This window comes from the organism of the source record quoted next, unplaced genomic scaffold, assembly GCF_019419815.1.
Source record: "Pyrus x bretschneideri cultivar Hongxiangsu unplaced genomic scaffold, Pyrus_bretschneideri_v1 Contig15, whole genome shotgun sequence".
In the NCBI taxonomy this organism is placed as follows: domain Eukaryota; kingdom Viridiplantae; phylum Streptophyta; class Magnoliopsida; order Rosales; family Rosaceae; genus Pyrus; species Pyrus x bretschneideri.
In genome coordinates this window covers 6077985-6095739 of record NW_025999446.1, presented here as the reverse complement: position 1 = coordinate 6095739, position 17755 = coordinate 6077985, and the positions used below count along the sequence as shown (strand labels likewise).

Here is a 17755-nt window from a genome sequence, read left to right as displayed (position 1 = left end):
CGCCACGACCTGTTACCTGGCGCAATACCAGGGCTTGGCTTTGCGTTTGAAATTTTGGAATTCATTTGGGAGGCATTTGTTTGCCCTCACTAAGTTGGACTGGACTGGACTGGACTAGCTATTAGTCCAATACTGTGTTTGTTCCATGCTGGGACTAACATTAATGAGACTAAAGGAGACTAGCATGGACAAAACCCTTCACTAAGAGGTATTAGTGAGACCCCCTAATAACCATGGGACTAGCTAAGACTATCTTCTCTTTCTCATCCTCGTCATGCTCAACGACCACTCCCGACAGACTCCTCATCATCTCCGGTCACCTAGATCAATCATTAACTTTCCGACTCTCTTTTAGATTCATTTCACAACCAACTTTCATATAAAATATACCAAATTGAAGTTGGGAGTGACAAGATTACGATTTTACCTGAATCAAGGCTAAAATGTGATCGAATGTGGCCAGAAAAGGGCCTGGAAGTCTCGGCCTGTTTGGACTTCTTCAATTCCATGACAGATTCGAGCATTCAAAGCTAAGATCTCGGTCCAGGGATGGTGATGAATTTTTTGGCGGTGCTAACTTCATCCAATTTAACGAGGGTTGGCCGGAAAACACATCGGGAAACCTGCAACTCGTCGGGAAAATTGAAGCCGTGAGGTTCCGTTCGAACAACGCATAGCTAGAGGGAGGGAGGATAGAGAAATAGAGATTGGAATCAATAAGGAGTTTGACCAGGAATGAGAAAGAGACATGAATTGAGGGGTCTAAGAGGAAAAAAAAAAAGGGAGAGGGTGGGACGATGAGAGAAAAGAAAAAGAGTGGGACGGAAATGGTAGGAAAAGATGGAGAAAAAGATAAGATCATAATAAAATATTAATAATTTATATATTAAATAATATAATATTAGAATTTGTTATTATCCAGCTTCTTAGTCCAATACTGCACCAAACGCTTCATTAAGTTAGTCCAGTTTAGTCTAGTCTAAGCCAGTCCAGCTTAGTCCTTGAAGCTAATCCAGTCCGAGATAGTCCGGCGCAACAAACGCTCCCTTAGTGTTCTCTTTTTAGTAAGTGAATAAGGAAAATACTTCAGTACATACTGGTCGGTACCCAATTTCACTGATCATTCGTGTGGCCTAAATTTTTTTTAACATTTGTCAATCCGAGTGCTTTTGTCATTTCTGTAACCAAACACATATCCGTGCCTTAAACCCGTGATCAAACGCTAGTCTTCTTCATTTCCAACAAGTCTGCGAAGATCCTCATAGCCAGCCACCATGACCTCGTCGGCTCCGCCATCATCTTAAAGATACAAGTCATAGACTTCACTTCACCAATCTTGTCCTCGAGAGCCATGCCGAGCTCGATCTCACTCGCCAAGATGACGTCGCGTACTTTACCATCGACGATTCGTAATCCTTGGCGCTGCAAGTCGGCGGCATCTTCGTCAAACCCACATAGCTTCAGATTTCGTCGCCGTCAATCTCACTGCAACGGTGGAATCCACTGTTGGAAGAGGGACTGGGCAGGGATGGGGTCAGCGGAGGAGGGAAGATGGAGGAGAGAAGACGGGATGAAGAAGAAACCATAGTCATGACATTGAAGACTTGCAGATATCGAAGAAGAAGAGTTATGTTTCGTATTTGTTATAAAGGATTGGTTTGCATTTGGTTATAAAGTTAGCAAAATTGGTGAAAGTGACAGATGCCTTAAAATACGCCACATAAATGGTCAGTTAAAATGGGTACCGATCGACCAGTACCCAAGTATTGTCCAGTGATAATACCAGAAAGAGTGCCAGCAATCTTCTCTCTTAAGGCATTTTTCCTTGGGAAGGAACTTCTAACTCCTCCTCATGTTGTGTCATTTATCATACACTCCAATGCTTTAATTAGTTTTAAAAACTAACCCCTTTGAAGCCATCTATATTGACATTTTTCCTAGCATTTTCAGATAATTATAAATCTAGCCAAATCTAGTGTGCACAAAGACTTAGATGCTTTTAGATTGAAAAATCCGTTGCCAACTAAAGTCTTCCCTCTTCCAGCAAACTTTAAACCTCGCACTACCGATATGGATCACCACGTATTTACAACCCCTAAATCACTAGCCACCACAATTTTTTCTTCAACGTGAATGTCAGTTCTATTACTCCGTGTGAAGTGCATGCAAAGAATTTGATTCCCCCTCTTTCCGTTATTTTTTTTTTCTTTTTTTTTTTCCAGTAAAGTTGATGAGTTGCTGACATGAAAAATAGAGTCACATCAAGGTTGTCATTGTCCTTATTGGGTTAGGATTGTGACTTGTGATGGGCTTCGAATAGGTGTCACTTGTCGTGGGGTTTGGATGCTTATAGAAAGGAGATAGAGGGAAATTGCTCTTTATGGTACATAAACTTCTCTTTCTTGTACATATCTTTAATCTCAAGAGATAGCTACATTTTCACACCTTGATGTATGGGCTGATCTTTCAAAATAAATCAAGAATTTCAATTCTCACCTACAACACTATAAGATATTGAAACTGTATTAATTTGTGTACTTGGTCAAAATAATTGTATGTTAATTCATTAAATTTGAGCATTTTGAAAGGTGATGTCTATTATAATCTTATGTAATAAAATTTGAAGGTAGAAGAAGTTTCAACCGATTTGTCAATCTGACAAGGAGAAATTGTGTGCTGTAAATTTTGACATATGAAAAAATTTAATTTCTTTTATTTATTTATTTTTTTTATAAATGTTTTGTGGTTGAGTCCTAGTAATGCATCAGTCATAAATCATGAAAATTAGCTTTGATTGATCTGTTTTGAAGAGTGGTTTATTGAATAAGATAAAAGATATGGGTTGGAGAAAAATGATATTTGACATTGGTACATAGGCCTTCAAATTTACATTTGACAATTTTCTTTTGAAATCTCCATTGGAGATCGATGCTCTAAGACACATTTGCACCACATTGACTAAAAAAAAAACTCATCAATTTAATAAAGGATTAGATGTTCAGAGAAACAAAAGGTGTAAATTTAATACGATTTGAAAACATCATGGTGCAATATGAGAAGATTGAAACATCATGGTTAAGTTTGCAAATCACCTCAAACTTGTAGGGTGTAAAATGTAGTTAGTCATAATATTAAAGTTGTCCGAGTCCCGCGTGTTTAGAGAAAACATTGTTGGAAAATATTAGCAATAATTTTAGGTATATTTTATTGTTTGGGTATTTTACATAATTCAAGTATTAGGTTTTCTAGGGTATTGTTGGATTTTTGGATCGACATGCCTGTGAGGCTATACATTAATAACATCGATATTGACCCAAACTTTACCATCAGCCCAATTTGTCAGGTGTGAGGTTTTATCACAAAAAGCCTCGATATTAGTTAAAGTGGAGCAATCATATTTAAATCCCCATTATTCTTTTCAACCACCGATGGGGATTCCAACACTTTCCCTCACGTGTAACCCCATTCAGTTGTTCGCATGTGGAGATCCACACATAAGCAATTGAAACTTAGAGGTTGGCTTTATGTTAAGAGTTCATACTTGTTTTCAATAGAACTCAGAGAGTGGCTCTATGTTAGGAATCATGGTTTTGTTTCCTTCATTCTATGTTAAGAATCACGGCTTGTTTCCTTCTTCGGGACATGCTCATTGGATTGCACGGGGCCCGAACCTTCGCTCTAATACCATGTTGGATTTTTGGATCGGCGGGCATCCCATTCTAACAACACCGATACTGTCCCAACTTTACTACTTGCCCAATCCGTCATGTGTGGGGTTTTATCATAAAAAGTCTTGAGATTAGTTAGAGTGGGGAAATCATATTTAAACTCCCATTTTCATTTCACCCACACCAATGTGGGATTCCAACATGTTTCACCCACCATTCCCACTAACTTAGGGTTGCACTGCTCAACCCCTACTATATTTGTCGTAGTCCATGTTACGCTGCCTCGATATTGCTAATGCAAATCCATCTACACATTATTGTTGCAACTAGAAACCCAAATAGCAACTGGTTTTCGACGAACCCAATTACCATTACTGCTTGTTTCTAGACCAGAAAATGAGATCACATTGAACCACTGCAATCATTTTTGGCCGATCGAACTCACATATGTGTTGCAATCTAACCACCGGCGTCGTGATCTGATGAACCCATGAATTTGAGAGAGGATCCTCGTCGGATCCTCCAACCACATTCGTTCATTGTATATCGTGTAGCTAGTTTTTGTCAGGTACTATTTACATTCAATTTTAAATAAAAATTTTACAATGATTTATATCACACGATGTACGATGAACAAATATGATTGGAGGATCCCCAAGATTATGCCAGTTTTCTACTACTCGCTATACCCGTTGTCCGGATTATGCTAGTTTCACGGATTGAAGCAATCCATGGGAATGGAAAAAATATTTAATATTCAGGTTGCAGTTTAAAATTTGGAAAACCTTATTGATAATTCGATTCTAAAACTTCTAAACTGAACTTGAAATAGTTATTCGTAAGGTGATATGATTAAGAAAGCATTCATGCGCATATATGTAGTTCATTGGGAGTTCAATAACTGGGTGTTGCTTGGTGTTAACATATTGTAGAAAACATTTGGCAAGAAGATGATCAATGGCAAAATATTGTTGAAGGTTTTTATCAAATTATAACATTCATTGAAATACTTTAGCATTTCTTGTCCCTTCCATGCATGCATGCACATACGGTCCCAATTGGATTGAAAGTGTAAAGAAGAAAAAATTGAAATTTGTAGTTGTGACAACCCGTCCCTAATTCTACGATGTTATTAATTTTAAAAGTGTGAATTCACGAAAATGCCTCTACAATAGAGATTGTTGATTTTCGTTTACTGCCTTTTCGGGACATGTACAAGCTACTATTTTAGCGTATCCTCGAAGTCCTCGACAGTACGAATACGTAGGCGCAAATGGAATCGGGATCAGTGTTACAGTTAAAATTTCACGAAACATTGAATATCGATATCAAGTTGGTAATTTCATTTTAGATGATATTTTGTATTGTTTTGTGAGCCACTTAGGGCCCACTTAGTGAAATTTTAACCGTCCTAAGCTAATTTCGATGTCCTAAGTCCCTTTTTGACACCCATTTAGTGAAATTCCAAAGTTTTAAAGCGGTTGACCATCGGGGCGTTCCGGTTGACTTTTTTTAGGGTTGATCGTTGACCTTTCATTGATTTTTTACAAAAATTGCCCGGGACCCTTCTTAACGTATTTCAACAAGCTGATTCCGAATCCGGCGTCTGTTTCCCGAAATTCAAACATTTTGATAGAGTTTTACTAATGGGTTCCAATGTTATGCTTAGATGCGATTACTATTGGAGACTCTGGCTAGCCTAGTTCGAACGCTTGCAACCTCGCAAGTGACTGTGAATGGGTCTTTTCTTTTATATAGTATGTACATACTTATTAGTTTGCATTTATACATTTGAAAAAGAATTTACTACATATGCCTAGATTAGACTAATATTTACAAGAATTAGCGAAATGGCGAAATTTACGAAATTATTTCGAATCCTGTGAGATGCACAGGTATGTGTGGGATGCCTTAATTATATTTACGATCGCAAATATTATATGCTGATTAGAATTATCGAATCACTATGCCATGATTATATTTATGTTATCTTCTCATTGTTTGCTGCACCGGTGTTAGTACTCGCCTGGGTCAGGGCCAGGCTTTCACGTGTAGGTGCCAGTCATGTCGTACAGGTTACAATAGCCAACTCCGACTCATATGTGCTGCACATAACGCCAATCTTCACATGATAGTAGTACTAGAGCGTATATCATTGTTACACCCAGTCCTATTGATGTCAGAATACCTCTGCATGAACACGTGTCGATGAGCACTCGATATGATATGTTTGCTTATGTGAGATTATACAATTACTGAAGTCATGCACTTATTTACGAATTATTATGCCGTATTGAATTCTTGTGATTTTGCAAGTTACGGTAAGTATTTTCTTACTATACATAGTATGTATATTTTAGAAACTATACTTGTTTTACGGTGAGGGGTTATAATGTTTTCAGAAAGGTTTTATTAAAACTTTATTTTCAGGCCCACTCACCCTTGTTTTTCACCCCTCTAGGTTTTAGAAGCTGAGCTTTCGTATCGACGAGGATTCTTGGCAAACATTGGTATTGGAGATTACCTTCAACGGTATAATTCTCATCCTACTTTATTGTTCTTTACTTATACTCTGACATCACGTGTGAAATGGGTTCATTCCTGCTCACCAGCGCACTTTTACATTTAGGTACTTTTAGGTTTAAATTTAATCACATTTTCGACATCACTACACTTAATGGCTTCTTCACCCTCAAAATGTCGACCAACATAGCTCAATTCGAAGTCCAAGTGAATATTCCGGGTTGGGGTGTGTCAGTAGTTGTTTATATTAATGAGATTTTAAATAAAATCCATAATTTGTGGGATTTGAAATATTAAAGGATAGAATATACTCTCCACTACATTGTATGTATATATAAACAAGAGTACATATTTTCAACACTACCAAAAAAAAAAAAAAGAAAAAAAAAGGATACTAGGCTTAATAACATTATTAAATTTCTTCAATTAAGCTTGACATGGATACATTATCAAATCAAATGAAATATAATGTACCCATATAAGTTTAGAAAATGGATTAGGACAAAAATGAATGGATTTTACATTAAAAAATGGGTACAATATTAAAAGATAATACATTTCACATGTAACAAATTCATATATTTAAGAAAGGGTACATTCATGATTTAGACATTTAATTTTATTTCACACACATTCCTCTCAATTTTTGGCATTCAAAAGAAATGAATTAACGAAGATTAATGACAAAAAATTAATAAAAATGTGTGAATATCATTAACCTTTTTCAAACTCATGCTTTAATGGCTTATGTTAACACATGTAGCATATATAGCTCACTCAATTCCAAAACCGGTTAATATTAATAAATAACACTTTTTCTGCTAAAAATAATAAATTAATTCTATCTCCTCTACCCCTTGCCGGAAAAGGCTCCAAATTCACCCAAATCCGTCCGAACCCTAAAATGGGTGGCTTTCAATTCCTGTTCACAGGTGCTCCAACGCCTCCAATTTTGATTGGGTTTTGTTCCTGGAATCCATTGAAGTCAAATGGTAGTGGTGGCCCTCATCAGAACATGCAGACTTGCTAGAATTGACGATCGTGCACCCCACAACGCCGTCAATGTCAAACCCCATGAAATGGAGCCATTAATTGTCGGATTTGGAGTGCAAATTGAAGAAGGGCAGTAGAGGTGTTGTTCTTAAGTGGTGGTTGGCTTCGAATCGTCGGGAAACCGCCTAAAAATTCCTCGGAAAAATTACAGGACCCGGGTCTGCAACCGGATCAAAAACTGGGATCCAGGTAGGGTGGTTTTCACTCCCCCTCATTTCCCTCCTTTTCCCCTCTCTAATTGGCCATCGCCTTCCTCTCTCATTTCCAATGGGATCTCTATTTCCTTTTACTTGATTTGGACAGCCAATGCCTTTCATCTTAACTTCCCTCGCACCTCTCCTTCTTTCCTCCCCTTTATTTTAAATCCCTTAACCTTTAACCTACATGTGGAAATTGAATAATTCTAACAATCTATAGTTTTACAACTTCAAACGACCGTAACTATACCGATATAATCCGAACTCACAAACGATTTTCGCCTATGCTTTTGTACCAACGAGTAATACATAAATGCGCCAAGTAAGTAAGTCATACGTTTCTCTACACGTTGGTCAAAGAAAGTCAAAACATTCATCTCTAGGGCATTGGGCATAAATTCATTCTTTTAAAATTTATAAAATCATAGAACTAGGGACAGGTTGTCACATAATCTCATAGTAAAAAATTTGTGTCTAAATTCTAAGAATTGTAGAATTCAGATTCCCATTGTATACTTAAAAGTTTTCTAGAATCAGAGTAAGAATAGTAACAATGTCAAATATGTTTTTTACCATAAGCCTTGTGAGTCCTTCTCTAGAAAGCATTTATGCTAATAAGCACTTAACTGTTCAAACGACCAGTTTGCATTTTCATCCTTGATGTCGTTTCTAACCAGAGATAACTTTGAAAGTTAATACGTGCAAGAATTGGAAACTTAACACATGTTAAAGAATTGGACCATCTTAATTAAATTCCCTCTAACTAAATAAAATTTAATATGAAAATATTAACAATCACCTACATGAATGGAGTTTTGCTCTCAATATTTTGCAAATGAAAATACACACTAAGAGAGAGATTCAGTTAAAAAAGTACAGCATAGAGATATGTAGTTTTTGGTTTTGAATATTTTGTAGTGTATCAGTATTAGATGTACTTGACAAATCAGCGAGCATGATGTCATAAACTATTTAGTCGTTTGTGTAAACCAAGACAATAGTAATCACACTACACATTCCAGACCCCCGTAGTTACTCAGTTGTGTTCATTTCATTCCTAAACAATTCCTGATGTCTCTTGAGTGCTCTAAAGAATTAAGTCATTCAAAAAATTTTCATTTGAACTGCCCCATTCCAGACTCAAGTAGATGACTTCACATTAAGAGTACCCTACAATATCCCACTTGGATTTTAAGAATTCGATTTGAATTATTAAAAACAAAGTTTAACATAATCTCACTAGTAAGTAGTATTGTTATTATCAAGACATCAGTGAGAAAGTATATCTCCATGGTGCTACTCCAAATTATCATAATTTAGTTGTGTCATTTGAACCCAGATCTTTGAATCTCCAAACAACTTGGGTTTCCATTATGGTGACTCTTAATTACGGGCCCTTAACCCGTTCTCCTTAATAATTAACTTACTCTCTAGCCAAGCCATGGTACCACTCGGTTGACTATCTTTTATGGTGTGCACTCTCCTTTTAAGTTCTTAAAAAAATAGTTGTTTTGCAACATTAAGTTCTTCAAAAAACATATGTTACGACTTACAAAGTAATTTGCTAATAAGTAAATAATAATAATAATAATAATAATAATAAAAAGAAGTTGATAGAAAATCTCTAAGATAACCTTCTCAATTGGGGTTGCTTTAAATGCTACCATTAATTCATTCTTTTACTTAAGAAGTAAGAAAAAATATATATAAAAATAGACCCTATTTTTTAAGCATCACAAAGCCTCCATAATCTAGTCAACATCCTATGGATTCCAAAACTCACTAGTGGTTCCATTACATTACTTCTCTTTCTAGAAAGTGCTCATCATTCTGTTTCCCAGAAAGAAAAAAAATGTACTCATGATTCTCCTTAACATTGCAAAAAAATTCAACACAGTAACTGTTAAAGCCATTTTTAACAAAATAAAATTTTAATACGAAAATATTAAATAGTTCTAACACTTGCAACCAAAATTGTAAAACTTTATTTTTTTCATTTGAAAATGCTTGTTTTTATTTCCGAGAACTCTATAGGCTTATTAGTTCTGTAGTTTGCTGCTGGTGTTTGAAGGATATAGGCTTATGATTTTAACGCCCAAAAATATCAACTAGCAAAGTCCAAACAGAAACGACTATATCGGATATGAATTTGTTTGGTTTCTAGAGGGACTTCATTTCACTTTATGTTTTTTGAGTGAACTAGTCAAACTGTAGTATACCCACCCATACGTATAGTTAGCAAGTAAGCAACAAACATCCACTTAATTTGAAACAAAATATTCCATTTTTTATTGGTAAAATAAATAATCCTAAGCCAAATTCATTCGGATAAATCATTCAACATTAACCTAACATTATTCATTCAGGTAAAATAGATCGATACATCTCATAAACTGCCATCCAACTTTGGAATGCAACAGGAACAACGGATATTTTCGTGTGAAGCAACGCTTTAGTCACGATGATGAAACTGCATTTTGAACATGCACCAAAAACAGATCCAACAAAAGTTCTAGGATACTCCAGCTGTTCTAATCATTAATCTTTAATTACAATGACTGGAAAATCAAAGGGCATGAGAACCCAATGCATGAGTTGGGTTTTTTTTGTATAATCCCCTCAAAAAGATATCCTAACAATAGTTCAAATGAAGTTCAAAAATTGAAGAGCAAGACAGAGAGATGAAATGGTGTTCATGCTCATAGCAGTGCGGTTTTGACAAAATCCAAACAAGTATAGAATCATAGTCATGAAGTGTGATGATATTCGATAACAAAAAACTCTTAATCCGAAAGTTGATTGCTTCTTTGAAGGAACGAGTTCTGAATCTCTGATTGACATGTAACCCCAAGAAAATGTTGCAACTATGAACAAAGAATTCAACTTAAATGTGAGAACCAAAACCACATAGAAAACCAAGTACAAAAATTTCAAAAAGTAAGAAGTGAAGCAATAGAGGCAATTAGTTGAATCACCAGTCAAATGTGATTTCAGTTGGGCATTTAATCAAACTTTTTATAGGCGAATACAAGCTTCGCAATCGAAAACCCACAAAATAAAAATTATGTAAGCACCAAGGATTATATGTACCATCGTATTTCATTTCTTGCGGAGGTGCACTTATTTCGGTCTACCTTACTCTGGATAGTTTTAGAGTAAGCTGGAGGAATATGCAATTCATACTTCTTCATGTGTAGAAATCCAAATCCATAATGGCCATGTGATGTAGGATTCGTTCATATTCATGAATTTTTTTCTTCTTACTTGATGTAGTATGCCCCCCGTCCTTTTCCATTACAAGTTAGTAGTGGAGGAGGGCAAGTGTGAATTTGTCACGCAGTGCTTTGCGAGTGACTTTGCTTTTAGCTTGTCAGAGCGGAGTTGAATTGGTTAACCCTTAGGTTAATCATTAATTTGATCATGACTGTGTGTATCATGAACTCATAGGTTGTTGCGGCGCGTTATGTGTCATTTAATATTAGTTCGAGGAAGAACTTGAGGAATTTTGCAGAGGATATGAATGGTCAAACGGCAATGCTGTTCCAATGTGTTGCTTGGGCTGGCTTGCCGCCCAACTGCTTAGCATGCCAATTTTGGGATTGTTCTATTTTATGAAAAATTGGAAAAATAAGAATATTGAAGCTCTGCATTGTATCTTTCCAAGTGTATATGGCATGTCACTGAGAAACCTTTGAAATTTTCGTTTTTCCCTAGATGTGCAGTTCTGACAAAAATGCAGTGTTGCCGGTTTTTAATTGAAAAATTGGAAGGATTGATCGTGTAGAAAATTATGGAAGTTCGACATTATAATTTTCAGTGTCTTAGCTTTTGTGTCCAACTAGACTTGTGTCCAAATTCGCATGCAAAGTCGATTTTCTATTAAAAATCATCCAAGAAAGAATGGTGTGATGGGTGATATATCGTGAACATTCTTGACGAATAGGCTATGATGGGGCATTAAGGAGATAAGTTCTCCATGGACGTGTCTACGGGTAGACCGCGGTGAATATGACAGAATATGCGTGTGGCAGAGCATTATCTTTAGTTTCATTGGTTAGAGTATTTATAGATGTCTTGAGAGTTCTTGTAGGGAAAGTAATCCTAATTAAATTGGGAGACTGTCTATGAGGAAATCTACGATAAGATATCCAATCTTCCTAGGATGACCTTGCCTATTTGCCATTTATATCCTATTTTGACTTGAATTAGGGTTTTCAAACTTGGTTGGCAAGTAATATCTTCAGTGCACTTAAGCCTAGTATGTCAGACTAAGAATGTAGGACTATGCTTCATGGGCTATGAGCATTTTGATCATTTTTGCTACCCAGGTGCCATGTGTCATGGTTTTAGAAAATTATGGTCCCCTACACTTCAAGTGCTTTTCGATGATTCACTTGCATTTTTACTAAAGATTGATTCCAAAAACATTTTCACTAGAAACACTTTCAACCATTTTAAACAGTTCCAAATGAACCCTTAGTATATTTTGGTTAAGGAATCACTAGCTGGTATAATGTGGCTTAAGGCCATTGATTATCTATGGCAACTTTTTGGTCGAAGGCCATTGAGGGTAAGTGTACAGTTTAATTGAATACTGAACATTCAAAAACATTTATTTTCATAAATAGTACATTACATTCATATGGAATTCAACTGCGGAAGAGGCACTAGCCATAATGGTAGTACAAATATAGAGAGACACACTCTAATAACATATACAACAAACTCATAACGATTTGTTGCAACTTATTCCAAATCAGAAGGAGTGAAGTTGAAGAAACTAAAAACAAGCCCCACAACATTCATCATTTGAAGTTACACTTGATAGAGAAAATCAGTGTCTCCAACATTATTGGCCAAAATATTTGAACTTCCTTTGCGCTTCTTGAGGAAATTTGTGAACCAATGAGTCGAATTTTTTGGGTACCTTTGGAGTCCGTCAAAATCCACATAGTTAATACCAAATCGAACTGTGTAGCCTTCACTCCATTGAAAGTTGTCTAAAATTGCCCACGCAAAGTATCCTTTCACATTACTACCCTTCCTGCACAACAAAATAAATAAATGTTGGCTTGATATCACTATAAAATGCAATATAGTCCTAATTAGTATTTCAACAAGCACTTACTTGATTGCTGCATGAACGTAACAAAGGTGGCGATTGTAGTAGTCAATCCTATCGGGATCATGGAGGGCATCATCTAGTGATAAGGTGGAATCATTGAACTCATCAACGCCTGCAATATAATTCATTACATATGTATTTAGTACTTTCTCTCAAAAAGAGAGATGTAGTTGGTTTTAAATTTAGATGTGGAATTACTCATCTATATTTTACATCAATATATACATCTATATGTCAGAAATTAAAAAGTGAAATTAAGTGAGGCTTAAAAGTGTCAATTACCATTCTCAGTAATGTAAATGATTGGATCACCATACTTATTCTTCGTGTAGAGTATAAAATCGTGAATTCCTTTTGGATAAACATATAACCAGTCTGAAGCAGCCTGTAATACCATTTGAAGATATTTGAGATTGTTAGGAATTGTATAAAATTAATCCTCCAAACACAAATAACTTAACCTAAAATTTGATGCGTACCTGAGGACCAATAGGAATGCCATCACGTTCAGCTGCCAGAACACATATGAATGCGATCAATATTAGAATGTAATCATTCTAAGATATTAATTAATTAGTCGATAAAAGGTTTCCATTTGTACTCACTCAGTGTAATAACATGTGGATCGTATAAGTAACTTGCAGGTTTAGAATAATTCTTAGGTACATCAGTTGCATATAGAGCAGTATAATAGTTCAATCCAACAAAATCAAAAGACCCAGTTAACATCTTGGATTCTTCTTCCGTGAATTTTGGCAATCGTTCTTTAACAAGGGCTTGCATGGTGTACGGGTAGTCACCTCTTGTAATTGGATCCATAAACCTACAAAGATGTGAAAATTCCAATAATCAACTTTATAAGTCATAAAACGGAAATATAACCCACTTGATTTATAAATTAATAATACACTTGCCATCCAAACATAAAATCCATAGCTCGATTTGCAGCATCTATATCTTCCCTTGCATCTGAGGCAGGCTCAAACCAATGTGACAATAGTGTTATTCCTATCACCCCATTTTGATATGCCTACAAAGAAAATTCGAAAATGATTTGATGTAGTCCCATACAAACTCCAAACTATTTACCTCGTTATTCAAAAGGTTTCCTCTTGTGGTGGAACCTAATACTAGTGACTCAGAGAGATTTCAGACCCAAAAAAACGGGAACTAACTACTTAATTCATTATACCTGAAATTTGTCTTTGTACACTTTTACAGCAGCTGCATGAGCAAGGAGTTGGTAGTGTGTTACCAAATAGGGTTCAGTAGCCGAATCTCCACCAAGGCAGGTTGGGTCATACCAAGCAGAGCATCGTCCCGGTGCGTACATCCCGATTGTATAACCATGGTTACTGATGGTATATGGTTCATTCAATGTGATCCAGTGCTTCACTCGATCACCAAAAAGTGAAAAACAAAGTTCTGCATAGTCTTTAAAGTCATCGCTGCGTGTCCAAATTTCAAAACATTTTTGTTAGATGTGGTACGTTTTTATTTAATTAAGCAAATGACCAATATTACACTTAGGATAAAATTTGTTTACTTACACAATACGAGGGCTTAACAAACCACCATATGCATCTTCTAACGCTTGGGGAACATCCCAGTGAAAGATTGTCACAAATGGCTGTATGCCTATATATAACAATATCGGAACGAAAAAAAAAATTAATAGTTTGATTCAATATTGTTTTATGAGGGCACGTTATTAAACTCTAATTATATATTAATGGATGGGATGATATATGAGATTAGGTAGCTTTGTCACCATTGCGAAGGAGTTCATTGATGAGATTGTCGTAGTATTCAATTCCCTTCCTGTTGACACCCCCACTTAGCGTGCCATCTAATAATTAGAACAAAATAATCAAGTGAGTTAATACCTATCTGTATATCGAAATCGAATTAAGTAAAACAGGTTAATCCATGAAGTAATTGGTCCCAAATCAAGTATATGGAAGCGGATGTCAACATTACTTGGTAACAATCTGGGCCATGAGATAGAGAACCTATAAGCATCCAACTTCATATCCTTCATAATTGCTACATCTTTCTGTAATGACAAGAAAGGCATACATAGTTATAAGAAAGAAGCTAAAAATTAATTAAGGATCTCATGTTCAATGTGCTCTTCAACTTCATAGTGGGAATTTAGGGTTTGGAGAATAATATTATTCCTTGATTGACAACCTTATAGAGGTGGTATTGATCAATGGCGACATCTCCATTGCTGCGATCATCGATTTTTTCTGTCATTAACCATAAAAGTTTTTATTATTTAGAGCATAAAGATGGTAGGAATCATAGAATGAGAACTATTATATATGTCCATGTAGTGCATGTATAGTCCATATGTATCGAAAAATATACAGACATATACTACATGCCCAAGCGTATTTGATGATAATATGTAGAAGACTATAACCTGGATGGTTGTGGGTGAAGGTGTCCCATATGCTTGGTCCTCTACCATCTACGTTCCATGCACCTTCTACCTGAAATATGCATATGCACATTCAAACTGAAGATGTCAATATTCATGCTTGGAATGAAACTGAAATGTGCATGTGCATATATATATGCTATAGTTTTTCTGACATTGAAATCAAATTAGACCTATGTGATTATATGAAACTCAAATTAATTAAAGGGTAATTAAATAGCTAAGCCCTAGCAGGGACTGGCCTGGTAAGCTGCTGTAGATCCACCAAAGACGAACCCTGGTTTTAGAGCATCAAACTTGGTCCTGTCAAGTGAGTTACAGACAATGGGTTTATCTGGCTTAGCAGCTTTGGTGTTTGTCAATGCAAAGCCATTGAGTAGCAAGACACACAAGAGCAAAGAGCCTCAATCATGCATTGCCATAGTTAACTGGAGGGGTTTTGGTGATCGAGATAGCTAGGTTGGTTCTTCCCCGCATATTGCATGGGGTTTATATAGCGGGCTGCGTACCACGTCTGAACGTGAGAATAATTGATAAGCATTTATTTACTAAAATTTGATAAACACGTGCAGGCTTTAAAAAAGTCAAGACCACTTAAAAGTCCAAAGCAAAATATACTTTTGTCACAATAATAATTAAATATGAATACTGTTGGGATAATACATATTTATACAAAAAGCTAAATATACTTTTGTAACAATAATAATTAAATATGAATACGTTTGCAATATTATATATATTTTTATAAGTAAATAATTTCTCAAGCATGTATGTAACGTAAAACTTTGGTGGATTGGTTTTGGGAAATATATCAAGGAATGGAATTAAGTAAAGACAAATATTTAAAAAATAAATAAAAAAAATTTGAAAAATGGAGAAACGCAGTTCAAGATACTATAAGATATGATACTTTTTCATCTTTCGACTTTTTATCCTGTTGGGACCTCACTTACAAGCAATGGCGGTACACGCATGCATGGAATGGACCAGAAAAGTAAGAATCCGACCTCGTCGGATCTTTTTTATGAAAATAAAAGAGATTATATTTTTTTTATATGTCAAAATTGATAGCACATAATCTTTTTGTTAAATCATGTAGAATTGACAAATCAATTAAAACTTATATCTACTTTCAAATTTTATTACATAACATTCTCCTTAGAATAGACATCTCCTTTGAAAATGCTCAAATTTAATAAATTAACATACAATTTATTTGACCATCACATAAATTAATACAATTTCAATATTTCAACGTGGTGAATGTGAGAATTGAAATTTCTTGATCTATTTTGAAGAATCAGCCCATATATGAGGTATGAAAATGCAGTTTACTCAACATGATTAGAGATTTGGAATGAGGATCCTCTCCGGATCCTCTTTGTTTGGATTCCGGAAATTCTTAAATGGTGCCCGTTCATTATATATCGGGCGGTCATAAACCATTTTAAATATCTTTAATTTAAATTAAACACAAATAGTACTTGAAGAAAACTGACTGCACAATATACAATAAACGAACACGATGTGAGAATTCCTAGGATTCTCACAAAAAGGATCTGGAGAGAATCCTCACAAAGAGGATCCGGAGATGATCCTCATACAAAGATATGTACTAGCTGAAGAGTTTTTTCTCTCTTTTTCCTTTCTTAAAGCATTTAAACCCCACTGCAAGTGACACCCATCCGAAGATGGGATTCCATCTGGATTCAAATTGTGGAGACCCTAGAGATGGGATCCCCTCACAAGACATAACCCTAACCCCTTAGGGACAATGACATCTTTTATATGACTGCATTTTTTTATGACAACAACTCATCAACTTTACCAAAAGAAAAAGAAGGGAAGGAGTGGGAATCTGATTCTTCATTCCACACGTGACGTAATAGAACTGAAATGCACGTTGAAGAAAAAAGTGTCGTGGCTAGTGATTTTGTGCCGAGGTTTTGTATACCCGGTGATTCGAATGGGTAGTGCGAGGTTTATAGTTTGCTGGAAGAGGGAAGACTTTGATTTGGAACAGATTTTTCAATCTAAGGGCATCTTGTCTTTGTGCACACTAGATTTGGCCAGATTTTTAATTAAGAAACTGAAAATGGTAGGATAAAAATGCCAATATAGATGGCTCCAAAGGGGTTAGTTTTTAAAATTTCTCTAATAAGTATTGTTTGGAGTGTACGAGAAATGACACAACATGAGGAGGAGATAGAAGATCCTTCCCAAACAAGAAGGCTAAGGAGAAGATTGCTAGCACTCTATAGAATTATTTACTTACTAAAACGACAACACTAATGCTATTAATTAGGCAAACAAATTGACCACATGTATTTGCAATAGTTGGGCCTAGATGTATTTTTTTGAACAAACGATATTGTCTACACTAAGGGAATTGGGGAGTGAACTAAGAGCCTAAGCCTCAAAATAGGCTAGTAATAGTATGGTTCAAATTCGTCTTTGGCGAAAATCAAACTAATACCTCTCAACTTCTCCTTTAGATAGTGTGGTAATAATGTTGTTAATTTTATTTGTCTAAATATCTCAATTATTAAAAGAGCAAATGGTTTATTTCTCAAATATCCATGTTTTTAATGAAATACGATAATTACTATATTGAGAAATACATAATGAGATTACGTATCCTGAGAGAGCAGAACTAACGTTTAAATTTTTAACACACATATCTCACAATTTGTATAATGACACATAATGTATCACGCCGTGTTCTAATCACATTAAAAAAAAT

At 35.5% G+C, this 17755-nt stretch overlaps 1 pseudogene; it reads right to left on the bottom strand.

The window, feature by feature from the left end:
* Positions 1–12036: 12036 nt before the first annotated feature.
* Positions 12037–15434, bottom strand: LOC125475561 (annotated as a pseudogene).
* Between the last annotated feature and the right edge of the window lie 2321 nt (positions 15435–17755).